Genomic DNA, 24975 nt, shown 5'->3' on the forward strand with positions numbered 1-24975 from the left:
AGAAGAGTGGTAAGGGCTAGGGAATTGGGGTCAAGTGAGTTGCCCAGGGTCTCACAGTTAGGAAATGTCAAGTCAAATTTTAATCTAGGACCTCCCATCTCCAGACCTAGCTCTCTACTGAACCACCTAGCTGCCCCTGAAAAGTAATTATTTACTTTAGAGAGACACTAGCAGCAAAAGGCATTCGGGAAGGCTTCATCTGGAAAGTACTACCTGAATTGAAGTTTGAAAGTAGTAGGGGAGGTGCAGCTAAGTTTCACAGATTGCCAGACCTGGAGTCAGGAAGACTCAGCTTCCTGAGTTCAAATCCAGTCTCAGACAGTTCCTTCATCTGTAAAATGAGCTTGAGAAGGAAATGGCAAACTACTCCAGTATCTTTGCCAAGAAAACCCCAAATGAATTTATCTAGGAAAATCATGTTAGCCTCAGTGTGGTAGACAGACTGGCAAGAGAAAGGACTCAGGGGAAGAAGACCAAGTACAAGGATCCTGCAGTACTCTTTGTGAGAGACATAATGAGGGAGGGCTTAATTTACAGTGGCTATATGAATAGAAAAGGGAAAAAAAATAGAATAGATATTGTAGAGTCAGAGGTAACTAAATATTAAAGATTGCTAAATCTTATCATTTAGAACTTGACTCTGAATGATTTAGTGAATATCATCTTTTCAGTCAAGGTCAAAGTATGTGTGTCACCTCATTTAGAATCATTCATTGTGTTCTGCTTAGACTGTGTCTTCTAGTATATTTTCTTAAGGTAAACCTCATGATGAGCTATGAAGAACTCCTCTATTCAACTTTATTTAATGTTCTAGGAATTCGTTTTTATAGATATCATGTATTTAGGGCATCTTCCTCAGGGCTTCTGAGCTGAAAAATGTTAGGGAAAATCATCACAGCCCATTTGATAAAAAGCAGGCAGAAGCTTTAGGAGATGACCCAGGCTCCCCATTCTCACCTCCGATAAGAGCAAGATCATGATCACAGAAATATTCACTTAAAATGATTAAGATATTATGTTGATCTTGTCATGAAATATACAATCAAGTTAATATCTTTTGGTTGTTTGCTAGAATCGGTTGGGTAACTGTGGCATCTGATCGGTTGGTTAAATGCCAGACATTGTCCTCCTCCTACATGGTCCTTTCTAACCTCTTGGCACATGAAAACATCATGTTGTCTACTTTACCTTCCTTTATTCCTTGAGCTGTCCATCCAATATGATGAAATCCCTTCCCATCTCTTCTTTATCATCTACAAAACCCTAAAAGCACCATATAAATGTTGTGGGCTGCTGGAGATTAACCCTTGGTTCAGGGAGGGTACTCTTTCAAGAATGGCAGACTCTGGTGGAAACCCTTTAAAGACAGAGATTTATTTAGGTTAAATGGGCAGGAAGCAGTGTGCAGGACCAACTGCCTCCCTGAACAGAGAAAAGTTCAGGGCTTTTATATCTTAAAGGGAGGGGGTCTAAGGGACTTGGAAAGGAAAGATGGGGAGGGGGATGAACAATGGGAACAAACAGGAGGTGGCAATCAAGGGAAAACAGGTAACAGAATAGGTGCCTTTGGGTCTGGGGGCTTAAATGTAAGCATACTTTGTTTATGACATCCTGATCATAAAGTCTGGAGGCATAGTAAAAGTATGCATCCTTTATGACATTCTGATCATGTTACCTAGATTGAGAAACCTAGGGATGTTTGGGATCATAAGTGATGTTTGAGATGTAGGGATCATAAAGGTGAGTATTTTATCTCAAGAAACCTAGTGGGTTTGGGATGTAAACAAGAGGTATCCATCCCCTCTTTCTCATACCCTTATCTTAAGGCTAGTGTAAATATATCCAAAGCTTAGAGATCCTTCCTTTGTTCAACTGCCAGGCCTACAAGGTGAATTCCTCATGTAATCTTTGACCTGTGGTCTCTCTAGGAATTTGGGGTATACTTGGGTGGGGGGAACCTGATGCCCACCACAGAAATGGCAGCTGTGATTAATACCATGATCATTACCTAAACTGTATGTTGTATATGAACCAAGTAGATGCCTTCTTTTCTTTCTCTCTGCAAAATTGTGTCATTTTCCTTATGATCTTTATCATCTGACTTTTTCCTTTCACTCTGGCTCTTTCATGACCATTTGCTCATCTAAAAACTCTTATCATGAATATACATCACGAATGAAACACATTTTAAGATTGAGTATTTTTTACTTAGAATCCCCACACAAATTCTACGCAAACACTAGCAAGCAGGAAGGATATGATGATGGTTATAACACAAGGTTTTGCCAATATTTCACAAATTCTGTAAATGGGTATTAGGCAAGGCATGAGGTATTTCTATCCAAAAAATAAACTGAGACTACTTCCCATGCTATTTGGAAGGTTGTTTGCAGGGAGTAATGGAATAAATGAGCCAAAAGTCATTTATGTTTGACTTTGGAATGTATTATGTTTATGTTAGAATAGAGATGTGTCTGAAGGCTGTGACATTTATAAAATGGGAAGGATAATTATGAAGCAAATTTGGAGAGACTGTGCTAGGGTAGAAAAAGCACTGGACCTATAGTCCAAAAACGTTCTAATTCTACTCTTTGTAGGATATTGGGTAAGTCACAATTTCTCAAAGCCTCAGGCTTCTTGCCTCCATAATGGGAATAATGATACATATATCACTCACCTCAGAGCATTGTTAAGAGGGAAATGAATTATAAACTGAATGTTCAGTGTTGCTTTGATATAAATAACAGTGATAAATCATTATATAAATGCAAGCTGTTAGCACTGATAATAATCAACATAAAACAATGCATTAAAGCCATTATTGTTCTTCTCCATATGCCCATAGGCAATTCACCAAAACTCCCTAAGCCTCAGTTTCTTAACCTGTAGCCTGGGGGAAAGATCTGGACTATTTCACAAGATATTCATGAAAATATTTTGTTAATCTTAAAGCTTTGTGTAACATGATCTTACATAATTTTAAAGATTATATATTTTTATAATGCAGATATGACTTGAAAAAATACTTCATTATGAATTCTTCATAAATAATTTGACTATCACATACCAAACCTGCAGGGATCTCTAAAAGTCATTTTATTCCATCCCTCACTGGACCATAGGAGTATGGATTGAGAATTGGAAGCTACCTTAATGGTGGCCTCTTTGAAATCCTTCTTTTGACATACTAAGAGCCCAAAGACACTACATTAGCTGTCAAGACCTTGCAGGTAGTAAGTAGAAAACCTAGGGTTTGAACTAAGGTTCTTTGAGCCCAGATTCAGAACACATAAATCTTAAGTCATCAGATATTTGAATCAGAACAAAGCTATGTTCTATTAAATGTGCAAATGGGAAAACTCATTCTGTGTCCTTCTATTTAGTGAGATTGACTTGTTATTGAAAGCAGAAGCTGGATGGTGAAAAACTCTTATAAGCAATTAAATTATTTTGGAGAAGCCGGAAGCCTACTTCAGGCCATGCTGTGTGTTATTCAGGCTACCCCACTGCCTGACAAAGAATCTCAAAAATTTAAGGGCCATTTGGAAGGAAGTAGCATCTTGTCCGATACCTAGAAGAAAAAAAAAAGAAAAACATACCAACAAAGAAAAAAACCCAATCCTCTCTACAACAATACCAATTAGTGACCATCTAATCTTGGCCTTAAGATCTCAAGTGAGTGAGATAGATTATTACCTCCTTGGGCAATACATCTATTTTTTTTTTTACTCCTTTCTTTTTATGTTAAAAGAAGCCACCAATTATGCAGGATTGTTTCTAATATTCCTTACATCTGTGTTTAGTAGAAGTGCTTTAGACAATAGCCTTAGCAGTTTCTGGCCACTTTTTTATTATTGAAAACAAATGATTGACTGCTATTTTTGATCTGAGGGAACAAATGGGGAGAAGGCAAAGCATTTCTTAAGGACCTACTATTTGCCAAACATTTGCTAAATGCTTGACAAATATGATGTTATTTTATCATTACAAAAGGCCTGGAAGATGGGTGCTTTTATAATCCCATTTTACAGTTAAGACTACTAAGGCAGGCAGAGGTAAGGTGAATTGCTCAGAGTTACATAGCTTTTAAGTGTCTGAAGCTGGATTTGAACCCCTTGATTCCTGGTCGAGTTTATTATCCACTATGTCACTTACCTTAACACGGTTTATGTCAACTGAAGGTAATTGAACATAAGTTCCTTAAGGTTGTTTTGTTTTTGTCTTCATAGCCCAAGTGCCTAGCACCCTCCTTACCCTCAGTGAGCACTTAATAAAAGTTATTGGCTGACATTTCATAAATAGCAATTCCCTGAAGGCATTTGATGAAAAATAATGGCAATCTCAAGAACTTCATAACTCAGATTAAAATACTTCAAAACAGCCGAGATCAAACTCAACCAATATAATAGATAGGTATATAGATAAATAGACAGACAGACAGACAGATAGATGGATAGACAGATAGATAGATGGATAGATATAGAAATATCTATATATTTATATGTTTTTATATATGTATGTATATATACATGTCTACTATGTACAAAGTAGAAGAATTTCTTAAACATAGTTAATAAAGCTATTCTCTAAGCATATAAACTAAAATTACTTGGAGACTTAAATGCACTACACTCAAATCATTGTTGGGGTTTTTTTTCCTCTAAGAAAATAATTATTTTCTAGGTTGGATGTGGGAGTGGGGAAGAAAGAATGGGGAGAACATAAAAGACTTGGTTAAGAACCTTATCCAATAGGTTGTTTTTGTTAAAGTGACACTGCATGAAGAAGTAAATGTTCCAGTACATTCTGGTCCAGGTCAGAGAAACAAGGTTGTCTTTCCAGCAATTCAGTATTTCAAGCAGCAGCATGTTCCAGTGTAGTTTAACAGAACACAATGAGCCTGAACCCTGTTCTCTAATCCCTTATCTACCTGAATACACAACTGGAAAAATTGCTTCCTCTCTTTAGACTTCAGGTTTCACCTATTTAAGATGAAGACAATGACATATCCATTTTAATATATTTGATGATGGGTCATTTGAAAAGAAAAAAATGTTTAAAATTGACAATTGTAGAAATGAAAATATCTCTAAATAATAAAAAATCAGATTTGTTTTAAAGTGGACAAAGTTGTTACTTCTAAAAGTTACTGTACATCCCATCCCACCTTTCAACAAAATGGAAAGCTCCTAAAATATAAGGTTGCTTGTATCATCAGTCTTCATCCCCCTTTGCTGATATTTTTCTTGACTTTTTTCAGTTTCTTCATTTAAAAGGAATTTGGGAGGCAGTTAATTTTTAGTGTGTTGGGGTTTCTGCTGTAGCAAAATAAAATTTGTCAATGAAAATAAACCCTTTTCTGATAGAGCAAAAAGAACAAATCAAAGAAAACATGTTTAATGTGCTCTTATTGCACTCCCTCATGATGAACTTCTATTATCATTTAAATTTGAGCATGCAAAATAGAATAAAACACACATTCACACACACAACACACACTAAATAAGTCTTATTTGGCAGTCTTTTCAGGTGAGATCACCACAGGAGATCACTACCTCCTCATGCTTTCCATCTCCTACTTCATCAAGGGAAGATAGCTAGGACCAGGCCTGATGTCTTCCATCTGCCCAAGGATACTGCTCACTGCTGCTGCCTCATAGTCAGCCTCTTCAAGTGGGAAGACCTCAGACCATACACTACACTTTGTGCCTTCCATCTTCTGTCGGGTGCAGGGGTTCCCCTGAGGAAAAGCCAGTAGTGGCCAGGGCAGGGCCAAGAATTTTCCATCTAGACCAAATCAACCACTTTCATCTGTGCCAGCACAAGGAAACTTCTACCTTTTGCTGCCAGTCCATTATCCCAAATTGGATGTGGAGAACCTTTGGAACAAATCGATCATTTCCTACTGTGACAGTCTTTTGAGGGTACAGGAGTGGCTCCCTCTACTCAATGATGGTCATACCTGGCATATCCCAGAGACTTTAAACTCGTGTAGATCATCATTCAAACTATATTCCCTACTACCCAATTTCCTCATTTCTATCCCCCTCAATTTCCACAGCCCAAAGTTTCAACCTAGCTCTACCCAGCCCTTCCACTGTGCTCTCTAGAATACCTAGGCAACAAACTTCCCTTCAATTTGAATCTTATCCTCTTCCACTCCTTCCATCTACTAGGTCTTACTGAAATCCGACCTCCCCTTCATGACAGCTTCCCTGGGCACCGTTTCAAGCACTGGCTGCATCTTCTCTCACTTTCCTTAGCTCACTGATCAAGGCACAGGACTTGGATTACACTTTACTTCTCATTGCCATTTCTATCCCTTCCTCCATCACTCATCGATCGACCTATCTTCTTTTGAGGATGATTTGTTCATTTCTACCACACAATTAGAATCCTGATCATAGTTATCCATAGATCCCCAAAGTTACTCCCCTTCCTTTCTCATTGACTTTGATACCAGATTCACAATTTTCCCCTTTCCCTGACTCCTGCCTGCATACTGACAGACTTCTGCATACATACATATTGATTCTCCCCCAAACACTCAGTTCCTCAAAACTACTTACCTCCCATGAATACTCCACTGCACCTTAGCCCCACACAAAGATGGTCACACCTTTGATCTTATCATTACCAACATGTACCACTTCTATTTTCAAAAATTCTGAATCCCCTCATCTGATCACAATTTACTGGCTTTTCACCTCTCCTTCTGCCTTTCCTTATGAAATCCTACTCTTTATCTTCACCATGATCTCCAGCTCCTTGATCCCCCCCATTTCGTCTGTACTAACTACTCTCTCCTCTTCTCTTCATCTTGACCGCTTGGACAACCAATTCAACTCTACTCTGTCCTCTCTGTAATCTCTAACCCTTTTATGAGATCACAGATTATGCCCTGCCAAGCCTCAGCCTTAGATCACTCCCACATTTATAACCATTAGTCCTATGCACATGTTGCTGAATGATGGTGGAGAAAATCAAGCAACCATTCTTAGTGGGTCCACTATGTTTATATATATATATATATATATATATATATATATATATATATATATATATGTGTGTGTGTGTGTGTGTGTGTGTGTGTTATATTTTATGTTTTATAACCTCAACTGAGCCCCCTCTACTACTAGTTATCCTACTATACTTATCTTATCAAAATTTTATGCTACTCACTATAGGAATTTTTCTAAATCTTTCCATCTTTTTTCAAATCTCTCAGGACTCCTACTCCTCTCATTCTCTCAGCTGAGAACTTTGACCCTTATATTACCTAACAAATTGAGACCATTTACCATGAGCTCCCTCCTCTTCCTTTTTACTAATCTCTTATTACCTAAATGTCTTCTGCCCCCATCACCTCCTTCACCCCTGTCTCATAAGATAAACTATCCTTTCTCCTTACAATAACTAGCCCTTCTGCTTGTTCAAATGATCCCATTCCATCCTATTGTCTCCAACAGATTTTTCCCCTCTGTCATTTTCACTCTCTCTTATTTTGAATCTCTCCTTGTCTACTGTCTTATTTTCTATTTCCTCCAAATATAGGCAAACCTACCTCATCTTGTAAAAAAAAATAGAAACCATTCTTATTATCATCTAAAATAGATGCCTCCACTTTCTTCTCACTCTCTTTTTAACCCCTTATAATCTAGCTCCCAGGCTTACCATTCTATCAAAACTGCTCTCTCCAAAGTTACAATTGTTCTCTTAGATGTCAAATCCAGTGACATTTTCTCAAACTTCATTCTCCTGAGCTCTATGTAGCCTTTGACACTGTTGATCACTCTCTTCTCCTTGAAATTCTCTCTAGGTTTCTGGTATATCACATTCTTCTTGTTCTTCTTCTATCTATCTGACCACTCCATCTCTGTCTATGTTGTTGAATCCTCTTCCAGATTATACCCTTAAAGTGTAGATGTCTCTCAGGATTGTCTTGGTTCCTCATCTACTTTTTTTTAAACCTATATCTTCCTTCTTGGAAGCAATACCAAGTATTGGTAATTGGTAATTGGGAGGTAAGAGGAAGGCAATTGGGATCCGGAGAATTGCCCAGGGTTGTGCAGCTAGCGAGGAAGTGTCTGAGGCCAGCTTTGTATCCAGATCCTACTCCAGATATCCTGCTATCCACTGAGCCACCTAGCTGCCCCTTCCCTCTTCTATTATTATACTCCCACTTTATTACTTCTCTCACTATATAACTTCCCCTGGTGATCTCATCTATTCCCATAGGTTTAATTATCTCTGTCTTAATGATTCTTAAATCTACCTACCTTCCAAACTGTTAGCTGACCTCCAATCTCTCATTTCCAAATGCATTTCAGACATCTCAAACTAAATGTAAACTCAATATGTTCAAAACAGAACTCAATATCTTTCCCTTAACCCCTTCCCCTCTCCTATTTTCCCTTTATTGTAGCAGATAACATCATCTGTCCTTAGGCTTATAGACTGTAAGTCATCCAGGATCCCTCAACTATTTATCATCCCCCATATCCAATCTGTTTCTGAGGCCTGCAGATTTCACCACATCTCTCAAACATGTCCTCATTTCCACTTGGAAACTACCACCACTCTATTACAGATCCTTATCATCTCATCCCTGAATTACTGCAATAACTTAATAATGGATCTGCCTGCCTCAAGTCTCTCCCCAATCCAATCCATCCTCCATTCAGGCATTAAAATGATTTTCCTAAGCACAGTTTTGATCTTGTCACCCCACTACCCTTACCCTCAAACACACACTCAATAAACTCCAATTGCTTCCTGTTGCCTCCAGGAGCAAATACAAAATGGTGTGTTTGATGTTAAAAGAGGGCTCAGGTTAGAGTCCCAGGGGATAACCACAATTAGTGGATGTTACCTGGATGAAGAAGCAACTAAGGAGCCTGAAAAAAAATGGTCACAAGGTAAAATCCAGAGAGAGCAATGTTAAAGAAACCTAAAGAGGAGAGCATAATCAACATATCGAATGCTGCCAAGAGGTTACAGAGGATGATGATTGTGAAGAGACTATGGGATCTGGCAGTTAATAAATTATTATTCACTTTGGATAAAATAATTTCTGTTGAATGATGAGATCAGAAGCTATATTGCAAAGGATTTAGATGAGAATGAAATGAGAGGAAGAGAGTGAACCTGGTACAGACAAATAATTTTCAAAGGTATAGAATGTTCTCTAACATCCTAAAGTTTTGAATGACATGAATTCAAATGACCCAACCAGTATCTCAACAAAAAGCATATGATAACATTCTTAGAAGGGAGATTTCTGAGAGATTCATTCAGTGGGGATTTTGCTAATGTCCAAAACCGATTTTCTTTTGCTCCAGTTTCAGTGGAATATAGGACATTAAAAAAAAAAAAAAACCTTGCCTTCTGTTTTAGGATTAATGCTATGTATTAATTCCAAGGCTGAAGAGTGGTAAGGGTGAAGCAATGGGAGTTAAGTGGCTTGCCTGTGGTCACCCCGCTAGGAAATATCTGAGGCCAAATTTGAACCTAGGACCTCATCTCTAGGCCTGGTTCTCAATCCACTGAGCAACCTAACTGCCCTCAGTATTACACATTTTCATTGATATTAGTAAACTTTTGTTGAATGCTGAGAGGACTGAAAAGCAAAACTATCTGACTCTCTGGTCTTTTTTTTAAACTTTATTAAAAGAAAAAAAAAACATCAGAGTTCTGGAGCTGAAATTAACTAGAGCTGGTGCTACTCTGAATCTTGTCAGGTTCAAAGGTCCCTCCCAGATGGATTGGTCCTTATATAGACCAATCCCATGCGAGGTAGTAGGGGGTGTGGTCCCATCCCCAGCATGAGATTGGTCTATTGAAGACCAATCCCATGCCAGGAAATAGTAGGATGGAATCCCTGAGGCACCCTGGGGGTTGCAGTTCCCCTGGCCACAACATTTTGAAACTCACAATCCTACTATGTATAAGACACTCCTAGGCATGGGATATAACATGGAACTAGATTTGAAGGAACCCACATTCTCACTGGTAAGTCTAAAGCATACTTCTTTCACAATATGATGAATATGGAACTATGTACTGCACGATAATATATATATATATATATATATATATATATATATATATATATATAACTTATACTGATTGCCACCTTGAAGAGGTGGGAGGGGAAACAAATGAAAAGAGAGAATTTGGATCAAAACATGTCACAAAATGAATGTTAAAAACTGCTTCTGAATACAATTGAGAAAAAAAGACTTTTTAAAAAACTGGACAAAATGGAAATAGCTAAATTAAGAAATAGGCAGATTGGTGGATGGATGGAGGGATGGGTAGACAATTAATAGATGAACAATAGATGGATAGAAGATTGGGTAAATAGATAGAGCTAGATAACAATAATGAGACATCCTATTTGAATTAAACAAAGGAGTCACATCCAGAAAAAATGACAAAAACAATTTTTAAAATGAGGTGTTTTCTACTAGCTGATCTTATTGGGGAGAATCAAACTTCATTTGTGAGGTAGGGTTTCAAGGACAGCATGAAGAAAAGTTAAAAGACTTAGATAAATGCCATAGAATTGGGAAAGTGGAATGGAAATTTTGGGCAGGAAGAACATTTCTCATTAGATAGTAAACTGATTCTGAGCCATTAAGAATATTGTATCATTTGCATAGTGACCTACTATTTATAGCACCTTTGTGTAAACTCGTAAGTCTCACTCCTGTTCTATGAGGAAAGATGGGGAAAGTTTTATTATTCCCATTTTCTTGACGTGGAAACTCAGATTCAGCAGGAGTAAATGATTCATCCAAATGGATGATCAATCTGTGGCATATGTGGAATCGAGATCTTCCTACTCTTAGTTCCATGCTCTTTCTCTAGAAAAAAGTTCAGTACCCAAATTTTGTCCTCTTTTCTTCATGGGCAAGAAAGATGTGGACTACATTCTTATGTTATGAAGAACTGGGAAAGAAGTAAGCACAAGTGACTTCCTTGGCCTAAACATTGTAGATTGCTGATACCTGATGCAGTAACAAAAATGTATTGAAATGGATTGTTTCTTTTCATCAGACAAGAGAATATTAGAATTGATGGCAAGTTTCTAATCATCTATTCAAAATGGTTAATTATAGAGATAACAGGAATCTGTTCTCTCATTATGGTGAGTAATGATGGATCCAAAGGTAAAAGCAAATAATGTTCTTAGAGTTGGAAAGCACTTTAGAGGCTTGTGTCCAAACTCCCATTCAATATAAGAAACCTTTCTATAATATCCCAAGGCATGACATATTGAAAGCCAAATGCAAAAAAAAAAAGTTAATAACAGAGTATAAATTTAAATTAGCTTGATAAAGATAACCTATATTGACTTGCATTTATTGAAAGCACCTACACAGATTGTGATTTAACTTCAAATTAAAGAGAAACCCATTAAAATTTTGTCCTCAGGCCATATATTAGCTAACAGAGCATTTTGACTTCCAGGACTAACTCTTGATATAGTCCTTCCCCCCCTTATTTTCTGTTTTTGTTTCAATTCTAAGACCAACAAACAACAAGGACTAGGCAAGTGGGGTTAAGAGATTTGCCAGGGAGAAGAAGAACATAAGACTGATCACAGGATTCAATGGGAATGGGATGGGGGATATTGACTTTAAATGATCACTGTTGCAAATAGTGATAATATGGAAATAAATTTTGAACATGATACATATAAAACCCATAAGAATTGCTCATCGCCTCTGGGAGAGGGTGGGAGGAGGGGAAGGAAAGAACATAAATCATGTAACTATAGGAAAATATTCTAAATTAAGTAATTAAATAAAAAATGGAGAGAGAGAGAGAGAGAGAGAGAGAGAGAGAGAGAGAGAGAGAGAGAGAGAGAGAGAGAGAGAGAGAGAGAGAGATTTGCCAGGGTCACCTAGGCAGGAAATGTCTGAAGCTAGTTTTGAACCTATGTTCTCTCAATTCCAGGCCTGATGTTCTATCTATTGCATTACCTAGTTGCCCCTTGATATAGTCTTAATAAGAGACAACATTATATAGTAGATAGAAGCCTGCATTTGTAGTCAGGAAATCCTTCCTTTGACACATGCTAGCTGGGTGACCAGGAGCAAATAAACAACTTCTCAGTGACCTCTAGCAACTCTAAGAATCTAAGAGATAATTGTCTAAGGATTCTCATAGCAGGATTTCTTGATACTATAAATCATAGGTAAAGAAGAAAAAAATAGTCTTAATATTCATTTTATTTTGTCTTCATTCATTTCTTTAGTTTGCATAATTCCTGTCATTTGCTATCTCCATGTTTTTAGAACTTATTTTAAATTTAAAATTATTAAAACTTTGAAAATCATAATACTTCAATGGTCTGTATACTATCTAGACATCTTGGTACAATGGAAAGATTTCTGGATTTGGATGAAGAGGGCCTGGATTCAGATCCTGCCATTTACTTTCTGTGTGTCCTTAGCCTACTTACTTAGTTCCCTCAATTGCACCTAAGATTCCTCATCTGTAAAATGAGGGAACTGAACCAGATGGACTATGAGAGCCCCTCTAGTTCTAAATCTACATATAATAATAGCTTCTCCTCTAAATGCATAGCTTGAAACCTACCCTGGACTTCTCAGCCCATTTAATCCTTATCCAAATAATCCTATTGACCCTCAAAGAAGAGCCACCCAGACTACTTCAAGGTCTCTAGAGGGTATATAATAGCCACCAATTTACCACTCTGGCTGTTTCTATCTGAACAAATAGATAGCCCCCCTTCTCTTTCAGTCTGTGCTTTTGCTGGATGTTCTCCCACTATATAGCTACAAATCATGAACATCACATCATCTCCAAAGGGTCAGGGGTTTCAGTTCCTCCAAAGGTTAAAGTGGAGATTTATGACGGATATCAGCAAGCTGTTGTGTATTAACAAGAAGAACAAGGATGCAAGGAGGGAAAAAATATAACACCTGTATCATGGAAGATTAAAAAGTAACTTAAAATTAGGTCAAAAATTACTTTCATATTGTACTCCTGATGATGATGCTGGATTCTCAAAGGTTATTCCAACTGAGTGTAAGCTCTGGCAGTTCATCCCAACTTGACAAGATTTAGAGAGAATTCAATGACGGGTTGTTTGATATTCAAGAGTGCCTTGCAAGTTTGGAGCTGCTCTTCACTAATAAGTTGACAGAAGATGTTTGGTTTTTCTGTAACCACATCTCATAAAAAAAAAAAAACTTTTTCTAAAATGTAAAAAGGTTTCTAGCTGAAAGAGTGGAAGGGAGTAACCACATTAATGAGATCACTGAACTCAGAGGAAGAAGAACTTTAGAAGAACTAATTGCTGCCATACCAGATACATAATGTTTACTATTTAAACAGGTTAAAGCTTGGGAAGGTAAAAGTGATTAGAAAATGAATTTTTCATGGTTCTTTAGGGTGGTTTGGTGAGTAAAGAAACCTACATTGGAGCTCAGAAGACCTGACTTAACTCCAATTTTATAACTAATTTCGGGACAATGGATACTTCTTATCTGTGATTCCAAGAAGCTGTAGCATGTACACTGAGCACACTCTGGAAAAGTCTGTGTAGACAGGTCTAAGGCAAAGTTGAGAATAACTGACAGACCTCAAACCTGTTGAATTATTGGGATGCCTACCCCAAGCATGTGAATACTTCTGTGCCAGTGGCCATGAAGGCTGCTAAAGTAGACACTATGGAAATCTTAGAGCTTGGTCAGACATTAAAGACTTCAGGGTCAGTCACTGCATCCCAGGTCATTACCAATTGTCCTGAGTTTTGTCTGCCCATTAACTTCAATGACACTGGAACAAAGAATGAGGCTCAAAATTTCATGCAACTCTGTATCATTTAAATCCAATCCATGGGCAAGTGAAGACATCATCCGATGATGTCATTGGTCCTCTTCAAAGGAAGGATAAACAATGATCTGTAGAAATGATGCTTTTAGGTTGGATGAATTTTAAGATATAAATATATGATCCTATCATACTGTATCCTTCCCAAGTATCAGTTTCCTCATCTATAAAATGAGGAAAGACTAGATGATTGCTAACTAAGATCTCTTAGATCTCTGATATGCATAACTCTAAGTTTCTAAACCACAGAAAATAATGCAATATTTAAAGTTATAAAAAGAAATATTTTTGGTGGTTGCCTTTTAAGTTTGGAATATTTTCTCCAGGCATTAAATTAAATCTTTAAAAAATGGTTTCCTTGATCTTAGTACTTTCATTAGAGAGATAAGGAACTACACATGTGGAATGTTCCATATGCTGTCAGACATGATTGACATGTTGGTTGATTTTGATGAAATATGTTCATTTGTTACAAAGATTTCCTGGATGGTAAAAATGTAGTATATCTGAAAATGTCTATACTAGAAAAACTAGAGATAGTAACATTGCACAGGAGAAAGAAAAAAACATTGTTTGAAAGACTACCCAATGACCTATAGAGCACTTTGATGGAAAATGCAGGAGCAGACAATCTAATATGAAAAACCCCTAGAAACTACAATATAATATGAGTCAATGCAAAGAAGTAGAAAAGTTATAAGATGAATTGAAAACTTAACTATCAAATATAGATCACAAGAGGGTCAGTAAAGGGTAATCTTGGGTCAGTTGTTCTAGTGAATTCCATATTTAGAAAATCAATTTAGCTCTGAGCGTATTTGCATTTTGAATATTCCAGGAGCTTCTACCAAATCTCACCTGCCAGTATATATAGTCATGAGCAGTCCCCAAATACCTATTCTGAAAGTTCTAACATCCCAGCTCACACTAAGAGGGCCTTGAGGATTCTAAACAAGGAAACTCTAGAGTAAGAAGAACTCATTTAAGTCCAATAAGAGCCTTGAAAATGAATTCTGCAATTGTATTTGCCAAATTTCCCTATACAGATAGAGCCAAGACAGTGTCAGAATACTTCAGAGTACAGTTAGCCACTACCTAAGTATATAGCAAGATGGGAGGGATGCCCAGCTACCCTCAATAGAGGTCATTATTACCACAAATCACCAAGGCCATTTCATAGATATCTAACTCTTGAAAGTCCTAATGAAGGGCTTTGCACTGTGGGAATTTACCTGAATTGAATAGCCGCCTCATCTAACTCTGGACCTAGGAAATTGTAGAAAATTTTACTAGACTGAGTAAACCATGTTCTTCCTAAGCTCAATGAAGAAGAAAAACCTTTTAAGCAATTATAACACTAAACAAGTTAGTAAGCCATTAATCATTATTTTGTTTATTGTAAGAACTTGGAAAGACTGCAAGATATAGCAGTACTGGAAGGTTCCCTTGGATGAGATCATCAACTTCATTGCTATCCAGAATACCTTTTAGAAAAGTAAATGTCCATTGGCCATTTCCAGCTGCCATTGATTCTAGATATAGCACTTAAAACCACACACTCTCAACAATGTCTTTCTTTTACAGGAGGTAGAATATACATTCCCAATCATAATAAATTCTTTATTGTTTTTAGTAGAGTAATTGCTTCAGAAAGATCAGAGCTTCTTAACTTAAAGGAAATTAATACACAGTTTACATCCAATCTTCTTCTTAGTCCCATATCTCCATTTGCCATATTTTCTTGCCTGAATATCCCACAAGCCCTGAAATCTGACTTCATAACCCTCTCTGCTATATTACCTCTGTCTTATTAAATTAACAATTTCTACAACCCCCCCCCCTTTTGCTACACTCCTACTGGCTTACACACTTAATATTGCTTTAGTCTCCTTTCACCATGCTTGGTCCTAAACCCACTGATCACCACGTCTTGCAAATGCTTCATCTCCAGCTAGCCTGGATGTTCTCTCCAGGAGTGTGTTGGAGCCAGTACAAATTGACTTGAGAGGGCTGATTATTAAATATCCAATGTTAGCATTTATCCCTTAAAAATAAGAAAATTCTACAAACAGTACTTTATTTTTCATTGATTGTTTAGAAAATCAAGTGATGGAGAAAATGTTAAAAATGCAAAAGTATGTCATGCTTACTTTTTTCCCCCTGAGAAGTAGTCATTAAACATTTACAACACATCCCTGTACCACCTCCTCCTCCCTGTCTTCATTTAGGGCCTTAGTCACTGACCTTTCATCTTGTGTTAGGAATACTTTAATCACAAATCAGCAATATATCCCAACTTGGAAGCATTTTACTTTGTTCTATGTAGCTTTACTTCTTTTGCATTTTACTTATTATTTATGTGCTTATGTTATATATTTCCATTTTACTTGTTTTCTGATCATTTTCATCATATCACTTTCCAATGCAGAATCCAGTTCCCTCTCATGTATATGGCGGCTGTTCAAAGGACTTAGCCTACATAGGTAGGGGAGTGTAAAAATGGATATTTCTTGAGCTTGTAATAAAGGGTTCACTTCATTGATAATGGTGATATATCAGGAAAGTATTGAAGAGGGTTATTGGAACAGGAACAATGTGAGATAGAAGGAGCCTAGCTAATACAGGTCTGGCTGCTGTCTCTCTGCCTCTCCCTGTGATAAGAGGCTGATTTGATGACAAACTCCCCTGTCAGTTACACTTATGGATGACTTCAGTGCCTCTCCTTCAGAGAGGATCTGGAGGCAGGCCCCTGCCAGGGAGCTTGCCTTAGAGGGAATAGCCTCGAGTATTCTTTGTAAGATGTGTCCCTAGTTTCTTGAAGTAACCCTTTCAAGTTGTATAGAGAGGCTGGGGAAGAATCTGACTACCAATAATATTTAATAAAGGAATTCAGGTAAGTTGGGTGAAGGAAAATGGGGAGAGGCCACCCTAATATTTCACTACCGATTAGTCACTTGGGGAGCGAAGGTTTCACTACCTCAGCCTTCTTCAGCAGTTCCCAAACTAGTTAAACCCCACTATTATTTATGTAACTAAATGGCCTAAACAATGACAAGGGGACAGGGGCTAGGAGGCTGCAAGAGCAGGGAGCAGAGCCCCTCAGAGTCCATGGCTCTCCCTTTTTGGGGTTTGAGATGTCATTTTTTTCTGGTTGAGGGAAGTAGGAGATGTATGTTTGGAGGAAGATCAGTTATAAGCTTGAAGGAAGAAGCAGGATCTTCTCAGGTGGCTTCAGTGATTCCTCAGCCCCCACCCCCAAACCAGTCCTGAAAGGTCCAAGTCCTAAGTCAGAACTCCAGAGACTCCTCAGAATTCCCCCTGGTCCATTTTCCCTTCCTGAAGTCTTTATGCCTCAAGTGCCACTGGTTCTCTTTCAGTCCTCATTTCAGGGTTCCAAATCTTCCCTGCCCCCATCCTTAAAGGAGCCAAAATGTTTTATTTTTAGCAGGTCTTCATTGATTTACTGGATTAAACTGTTAGCAAGCTTTTTTCAACCTCTGGAGAAAGATACAGCCTCCTGAGTTTATACAGCTCAGGAAGAGCCCTGCATTGTGTTTGGTTAAATCTTGATGTTTATTTGTGCTTGATCCCCATTGGGCTATGCTTTGGTGATATGAACTGATTGGCCTATTTGTGCTGACTCATGCTACCTTTTATCTTAAAAGATCTCACTTAGGTTCACCCCAGGGTCTTCTCAGATAAGGCTGGCCAGCCTAGGCATCTCCTTGTTGAGGAACACTCCATGTTGCAATACACAATATTCATGTAAATGTACAGTTCACCTAAACAGACTGATTTGATTTATTAATGACTAGCCCCAAATACAGCTCAAGCAAATGTTTCATCAGTCTTCCATTAGCTAAACCTCCAATTTACTTCTCCCACCTCAGTTATTAGGACCCCTTCATAGTAGACATGCAACTGCCATCCTAGACCCAATGCTTTAATTCTTCTTCACAATCTTTAAATATAAAATCCCCTCCATTTTCAGAACCTTCCCTCATGCCACTATTCCCTTGCCAGTCCATCCATCCATCAATCTCAATCTGAAAATAATTGATTTAAAATTTATCTCCTCTAGAAAATATTTTCATTTTTAAACCCTTACCTTCTGTCTTAGAATCAATACTGGGTATTGGTTCTAAGGCAGAAGAGTGATAAGGGCTAGGTAATGAAGGTCAAGTGACTTGCCCAGGATCACACAGCTAGAAAGTGTCTGAGGGCAAATTTGAACCCAGGACCTCCCATCTCTGGACCTGGCTCTCAATCCACTGAGCAACCCAGCTGCCCCCTAGGAAATCTTGGTTAGATGAACTACTAGGTCATTTATGGCTAGAACACTGGTTCTAGAGTCAGCAAGATCCAAGTTCAATTCTTAGAGTGTAACCCTGGACAAGTCACTTAACCCTATTTGTCTCAATTTCCTCATCTTAAAAAAATGAGCTGGGGAAAGAAATGGCAAACCACTCCAGTATCTTTGCCAAGAAATCCCCAAATTGGGTCACAAAGAGTCGAACACAACTGAAGTGCCTGAACAAAACAACATCCACTACTTTCCATATTGATCACTGATTATTCTGTGTTCCTTCAACATATATCCATCCAAATTGAACAGTATTTTTGAATTAGAAAAACAATTTTTTCTCTAATTATCTCATCCATCTGAAATTGGTCTCACAGAAACCATAAACTCATCCAGAGAAAGGAAACACATTTGCTAATCCTCACCATGGCACCACCAGTGGATTAAAACCTAAGGTTGACTCCAATCAGAACATTGTACAGTGGGAAGAGTACTGGAGTCAGAAGTCCAGCCTCTGATACTTACTATCTTTGTGACCCTGGACAAGTCAGCCTCCCTGGGTTTTAGTTTTCTCGTATGTAAAAGAGAATATTGGACCAGATGGCCTCTGAGCTCTCTTCCACCTCCTAATCTATAATTCTATGGCCTCAGTTTATGTCACAGCCCCTTCCAATCCTAGCTTTGTGACTCTGGGAAAGTTAACTCTTTTGATCCTATTTTCTTCTTCAGTAAAATGGGAATTCTAATGATGGAATTATCTTCCTCCTGGCAGAAGTGAAGTAACATGAAAGTTATGTAGAAATGTAAGGTAGAAGCATACTCTTCCCCCCATGCCACACACACAAAAGGTCCCTGTGATCATGGATGCTTCTTAAGTATATTGTTAAAAATAACCCAAACCGCATCATTAATTTGAGCAGCACCGCTCTTACATTGTATAATTCCTCACCTATTTTTGACATTGTTCCTTTGGAAAGAAGGAAGCCAAAACTGTTTAGGAATGACTATGTGCTGGGCATGGTGCTGTGTTTTATGAATGCTGATCCTCACAACAACCCTGGGAGGGAGGTGCTATTATTATCCCCATTTTAGACTTGAGGAAATTGAGATGGAAATTAAGTGACTGGCCCAAGTTCACAATGCTAGTAACTGTCTGAGGTAGGCTGAATCTGAACTCGGGGGGGGGGGGGTCCCTAACTCTGGACCCAGTGTTCTATCCACTTCTAGCCCGAGGAATGTGATTTATTTAACATTTTCACAAAACCAGTTACTAACACTAAGTGTGATTTATTTATTGTATTATCTCCTCCACCTTGGATTATTTGGTTCTCTATCCTAGTAGTTGCTCAAGAGATTCTTCTTAATGAAATAAGTATTATGTCTCCGTTGCTTGTAGTTTATAAAAGTGGCCAAATTAATCACAGTTACTCGATTTATGTGTAAAGTTGTTTTAGTGAATAATGGATTCCACTTTCATCATTTACAATTCTACATGAATACCTGAGCATGTCTCCATACTTATTTCAACAACATTTCTATGATCATTTTTCAAAAAATCACAAAACAAAGCATTTCCTTTGATGAAGGCTTTTTGCCATTTCCCACCTACCTTATTTGCCATGATCATGTCTTCCTTTTTTCCAGTAGAAGACAAAGTAGAGACACCACAGAGAAGCCCATCTCTAGGAACCTATTTCAATGAAAATTCAGAGTTAATGAAGGATAATGAAGCTGACATGCATAAGTAAAAAGGTCACAGCAAGGCTCCTGTTGAGATCAGAAGACAGGAGGAATGAAGAGAAAGAAAAGAACTGCCCCTCTTCCTTGTGTTCACAGCAGTCTTTATGATGAGCAAAGCAGGAGGGGGTCCAGGGCTCAGTCAGCAGTTTTCAGATCTATGACATCTACTCTGATGGGCCAAGAAATTTATCATTAACTGCAAGAAAAATGAAGTATATTTTCAAATAGAAGAGTTATATTTTAAGAGCCTGAGAATCAAGAGACTAGGATTCTGATCTCAACACTAAAAATAACCAGCTCTGTAATTTCAGAGAGGGCAGTTGGGTACTCAGCAGTTAGCGGAACAGGTCTAGAGTCAAGAAGATTCATCATCCAGAGCTCGAATTTGACCTCAAACACTAGCTGTATGACGCTGGGCAAGTCACTTAACCCTCTTTGCCTCAGTTTTCTCATCTTTAAAATGAACTGGAGAAGGAAATAGTTTTTTTGACCTTTTCTCCTTTCTATGAGAACCCCAGAGAGCAATGGAACTGATTCCCAGGGTATTTCCCCATCATTCCCCAGGAGCTGCTAATGACTACCTTGTTACTCACAGAACATGAAGAAAAAGTTTATAGACCCCAAATTCTGGACTACATCTTTCTGGAGAAGGAGGGGGTCTTTGGGGAGCAATATCATCCCCTTGGGAAAAATATAACCCCAAATTTACTCTCCTAGTAAAAGAAGAATTCCTGGATGGTGCTAGTCTCTAGAGAATTTCTCATAAGTTATTCATAGATGGAGAGTGCAGCAAGGCACACAGAGGAGGGGCAAAAGACTCAGACTTTCCCCTTATATATTACAATAATTATTCAAACATTTCAACTCTAGTGAAAAAGGTGCTTCATCCAGCAGCCCCAAGTGTGTTTCTCTTATGGAGAAACCCAAGACTTCATGGAAGTAGCATAAAACTAAATGCTGATATTGGATGCTTTTCCCCCAACTCTGGGACAAAATGGAACTCACTAGAATGCTGAGGGACGAAGCCAGGAGATGATTTTTGGGAGCAATCTTAGGTACATTTCCCTTCCATCAAGGACCAAGTCCTCAAGGTAGCTCCATAAGACCAGATCTCTGGGTAGAAAATGAGACTGGCCAGATGCTAGAAGTTACTCCTTTAAAAACTCCATTCCTGTTTTCCTTCCAAGGAGAGTCTTAATGAAAAGGAGATGTTATCAATATGGGAAACTGTTTATGTTCTAAAGGAAATTTTGGACTCCTTGGAGAAGAGAAAGAATCTTAACAATATGAGTCCTTTGTGGTTTATGTTTTCTGTCTATGAGGTGAAATAAATATCACTTTCTACCCATTAGAAGTCATTACCTTGAGTCCTGATGCTGGAAATGGGGACCTTTTTACCCACATTTGTAGAGATATGAAAATAAGCAATATTTGAATTATCTTCTTAGATTCCCCAGCACAAAATCAGTGAGAGATAGGATTTGAAGAGATATCATCAATTTGGATAAACTGAGAATTTGGGGTTCTGGTCCACAGTTACTATGTTTTGCTGGTTTGCATCCATATTGTCCTTGAATTAATTTTTGTTTTGAAGTGTAGGAACTACAGGGAGGAAGAGGAAATACAAATGAGACAAAAAAATCAACATTGAAATACACATATATATATCATACATATCATGTATATAACATGTAAAAATGATTCTTTGAAACATAATAATAGCACTTTTAATTATTTTCATTTCCTGTACCCAGTATTGCTGTTGTTCAGACATCTCAGTCATGTCTGATTCTTTGAGACCTCATTTGGATTTTCTTGGCAAAGAACCTGGAGTAGTTTGCCATTTCCTTCTTTAGCTCATTTTATAGATGAGGAAACTGAGGCAAATAGAGTTAAGTGATTTGCCCAATGACACAGAGTTAGTAAGTGTCTAAGGCCATATTTGAACCCAGATATTCTTGACCCTAGGCTTAGTCCTCTACTCACTGCATCACGTAGCTGCTCTAAATTCAAATAAGAGAGGGCAGAAAGATACTTAGAGAGATAAGCACATCCTTCTAAGGGTATTCAGCATATCTTCACAATATCGCTTAAAGGAGACAAAGCATCCATCTTGTCAGCATATAGCTTTCATGTGTATTTCTGTCTTCTGATCTGAATTCTTAAGTTAAAACTAGATCTATGTTATTTTCTTAATTTCAGGATAGCACAGTGTCACAGACAATTTAAAAATAATAATAAATATTTTAATAAAAACGCCTGCAAACACTTAAAATAAATGATTTAGGAAATAGAAGCTTTTGATTTAAAGTGATGTTACACAAGATCATATCAGCATTTATGAAGAGCAAGTATCAGATGTCCTCAGTTTGAAAATTTTTAATGACCATGAAAATATATAAGATCAAAGATTCATTCTATTCTTTTCGATGTAGCTTGTTTAGGGGAAATGATTGTTTCTGCATCTGCAGTGTGTAGGACAACCCCATAAATTAGTTTTCATGAATCAGATGTTCTAAATCATTGTTCCTATTCATTTTGGGCAGAGTTGAATATCTATTGAATATATTGCCATATACAATTGCTATATGCAGAGCTGGACTTTTGGAATTTGTTGTGGGATGCTTTCCAGCAAACCAGATCTCACTATTACTGATAATTTTTATGACTCCTAAAGGAACCAAGATCTTTAATAAAAGAATTGGGGAGCTCAGTAAGTTTGAAACCCAAACTTTTGATTAATCATTTAACCTCTTTACACCAGAGTTTATTTCTCTGAAGTATGAGAGGATTATACTAGTATATATTGCCTCTGTGGTCACTTCTCTAGCTATTTTATCTAAATATAAACAGATATATACACATATACATGCACAAATTTGAAAAGGAAATCTAACAGTCAAAATCAAGGGAGCTCTAAGTCTCAGAATTCCCTCCATGGAACTATGGTTCATGATATAATTAGGAATTTCCTCAGGCACATAGAGCCTTTTGCAGTCACACAGAGGCAAGATATGAGTCAATTTGGACCTAATAAATCCCAAACCAGGGCTCTGCTCTGAAAGGCTCTGTCTACACATATGCATACATAACCATGTATGCATATGTCATATTATATATGTGTACATATATACATTATATATGTATTGTGTCTATTGTAGCTATTAAAATTATCTAAAGAAACTGATTTTCTTAATTAAAATAATGTATTAATTGACCAATCAAGACATCTTAATTGTGGTCAAATGTCTCAATTATCAAAAGACAAATGGGAAAACTTGGCCCTAGTACTTATATATATTTTGGGGAGCTCATTAGCCTACATTGAACATCCCAAAACATTTTTAATTGGTGATAGTTAATGAAGAGGTGATCCATTCGGACCCTCAGCCCTTCCCAAACTGACGGGTGAGGAATTCCACATCCTCAGGAAAGGTATCATTAAAAATCTTTTCCTGCTGTCCTGCATCCTCAGGACAAAGAGAATGCAAAAACTATAGGCTGAATGGGGCCTGGTCCTAAGACCTAGCTCAAGAATTTTCCCTAATACAGCCTTTATAATCCAGAACCCTGATATAAAAATAAAAAAGTATTTAGAAAATAAATTCTCACTATATAATATATATACACATACACATATATATATGTACATTTAAATATATATGTAATTACATATATATATTCTGAAGAAATAAAAGGAAAATCTTACAGAGGCTAAAATAACCAAAAAAATGTCTCTATATCTTTTTTAAATAGTAGCAAGTTGATCAAGTGTCAGAAGGGCTTGTACAGCTAATTATGATAATAGCATCATGGAATTTTCTCGGTTTGCAGCCCCAAGTAATCCACCATCAAGAGGACTGAAACTGGAGATTCTGGTTTAGATTGGCTCTGAAACAGGCTGTTCTAGCACAACTCAATTTCATGGTCAAATGAGGGTAATTATTTTTTTTAAAAGGCTTTCAGTCCTTAGCCTCCTGTGATTTCTGGTTGCAAATGGAACCACTTCTAATCCTCTACTAAGGTTTCAAAGAGCCAGTGGGGGAAAAAAGTTGGGCTTGTGCTCTTAAGCAGATCTTTTTTGAGCATAGAAAAGAAACACTCAGTGACCTGTTTCTGTGAAGAGGTCAGTGCCTTGGAATACGTCTGCTGGTACAGACGAAGAAAAAACTTTCCCAAGACAGTAGAAGAAAATGAAAGTAATTAATATGTTTTGGGCTTCTAATGAAACCTGCTGAACTTTATCTGATCAGTCTTCACGTTCCTAACCAATGCACAGAAACTTGTGGATTCTATTAAAGACCCATTAGGATTAATCCATTTTGCTGTCCATTTGCCACATTTAATAAATGAATTGGTTTGGAGTTTTAATGCCTGTCAAATATGATACCTTTACAGAATATCTTTAATGTTTTATTGATGAGTTTTTAACTATGTTTCCATTCTCCAGTACCTCCTCATAGAGACATAATTGAACCCTATCCTATTAAAAGGAGAGTTGAGCAAACCAAACAGAATCATTGACAGTTTATGCCTCATTCGACACTGTAGTCCATCATCTCTCTGACAAGAAGAAAGAGATATGTTTCTCATCCAGTCTTGGAAGTCAATATTAACCATAAATTGTTCTAAATTCTAATTTCTCCTGTTGTTTTCCATTATTGTGATCAAATAAATATATGTGCATATATCCATACGTGTGCTCAGGTACAATCATATATATATATATATATATATATATATATATATATATATGTATATATATATATACATTTATATACATATACATATATATATACATATATATATCACTTCGCAAACCTGAAAGCACTAAACACTAGCTATTTAGTAATTATGTAGATTGTTTGCTTTCATTCACCTGCTTTCCTCTATATCAATTTATGCAAGTCTTTCCAAATATTACTTTTTTCTGAATTCTTCAGTCATTTTTTCATAAAAATAAATAACAATGATATATTCATTAAAAATGGAGACCTTAATTCTTTAGGGAAGAATTGATTTTTTCTTTTCTTAAAGCATCTTCTCTTAATGATGATAAAAAT

The 24975-nt window shown here is 37.3% G+C and overlaps 1 protein-coding gene and 1 long non-coding RNA gene across 2 annotated transcripts in view; one reads left to right on the forward strand and one right to left on the reverse strand.

Annotated features, from left to right (window-relative positions):
• XKR4 (XK related 4) overlaps nt 1–24975 on the forward strand; it is a 538913-nt gene that overhangs the window by 235366 nt on the left and 278572 nt on the right. The gene's annotated exons all lie outside the window — the stretch shown is intronic.
• Nucleotides 3074–6927, reverse strand: LOC103100752 (uncharacterized). Its single transcript, XR_008917718.1, has 2 exons — nt 6570–6927; nt 3074–3571 (listed from the first exon to the last, which is right to left on the reverse strand). It is a non-coding gene; the product is annotated as an uncharacterized LOC103100752 (long non-coding RNA).

The sequence above is a fragment of the Monodelphis domestica genome, chromosome 3, assembly GCF_027887165.1.
Source record: "Monodelphis domestica isolate mMonDom1 chromosome 3, mMonDom1.pri, whole genome shotgun sequence".
In the NCBI taxonomy this organism is placed as follows: domain Eukaryota; kingdom Metazoa; phylum Chordata; class Mammalia; order Didelphimorphia; family Didelphidae; genus Monodelphis; species Monodelphis domestica.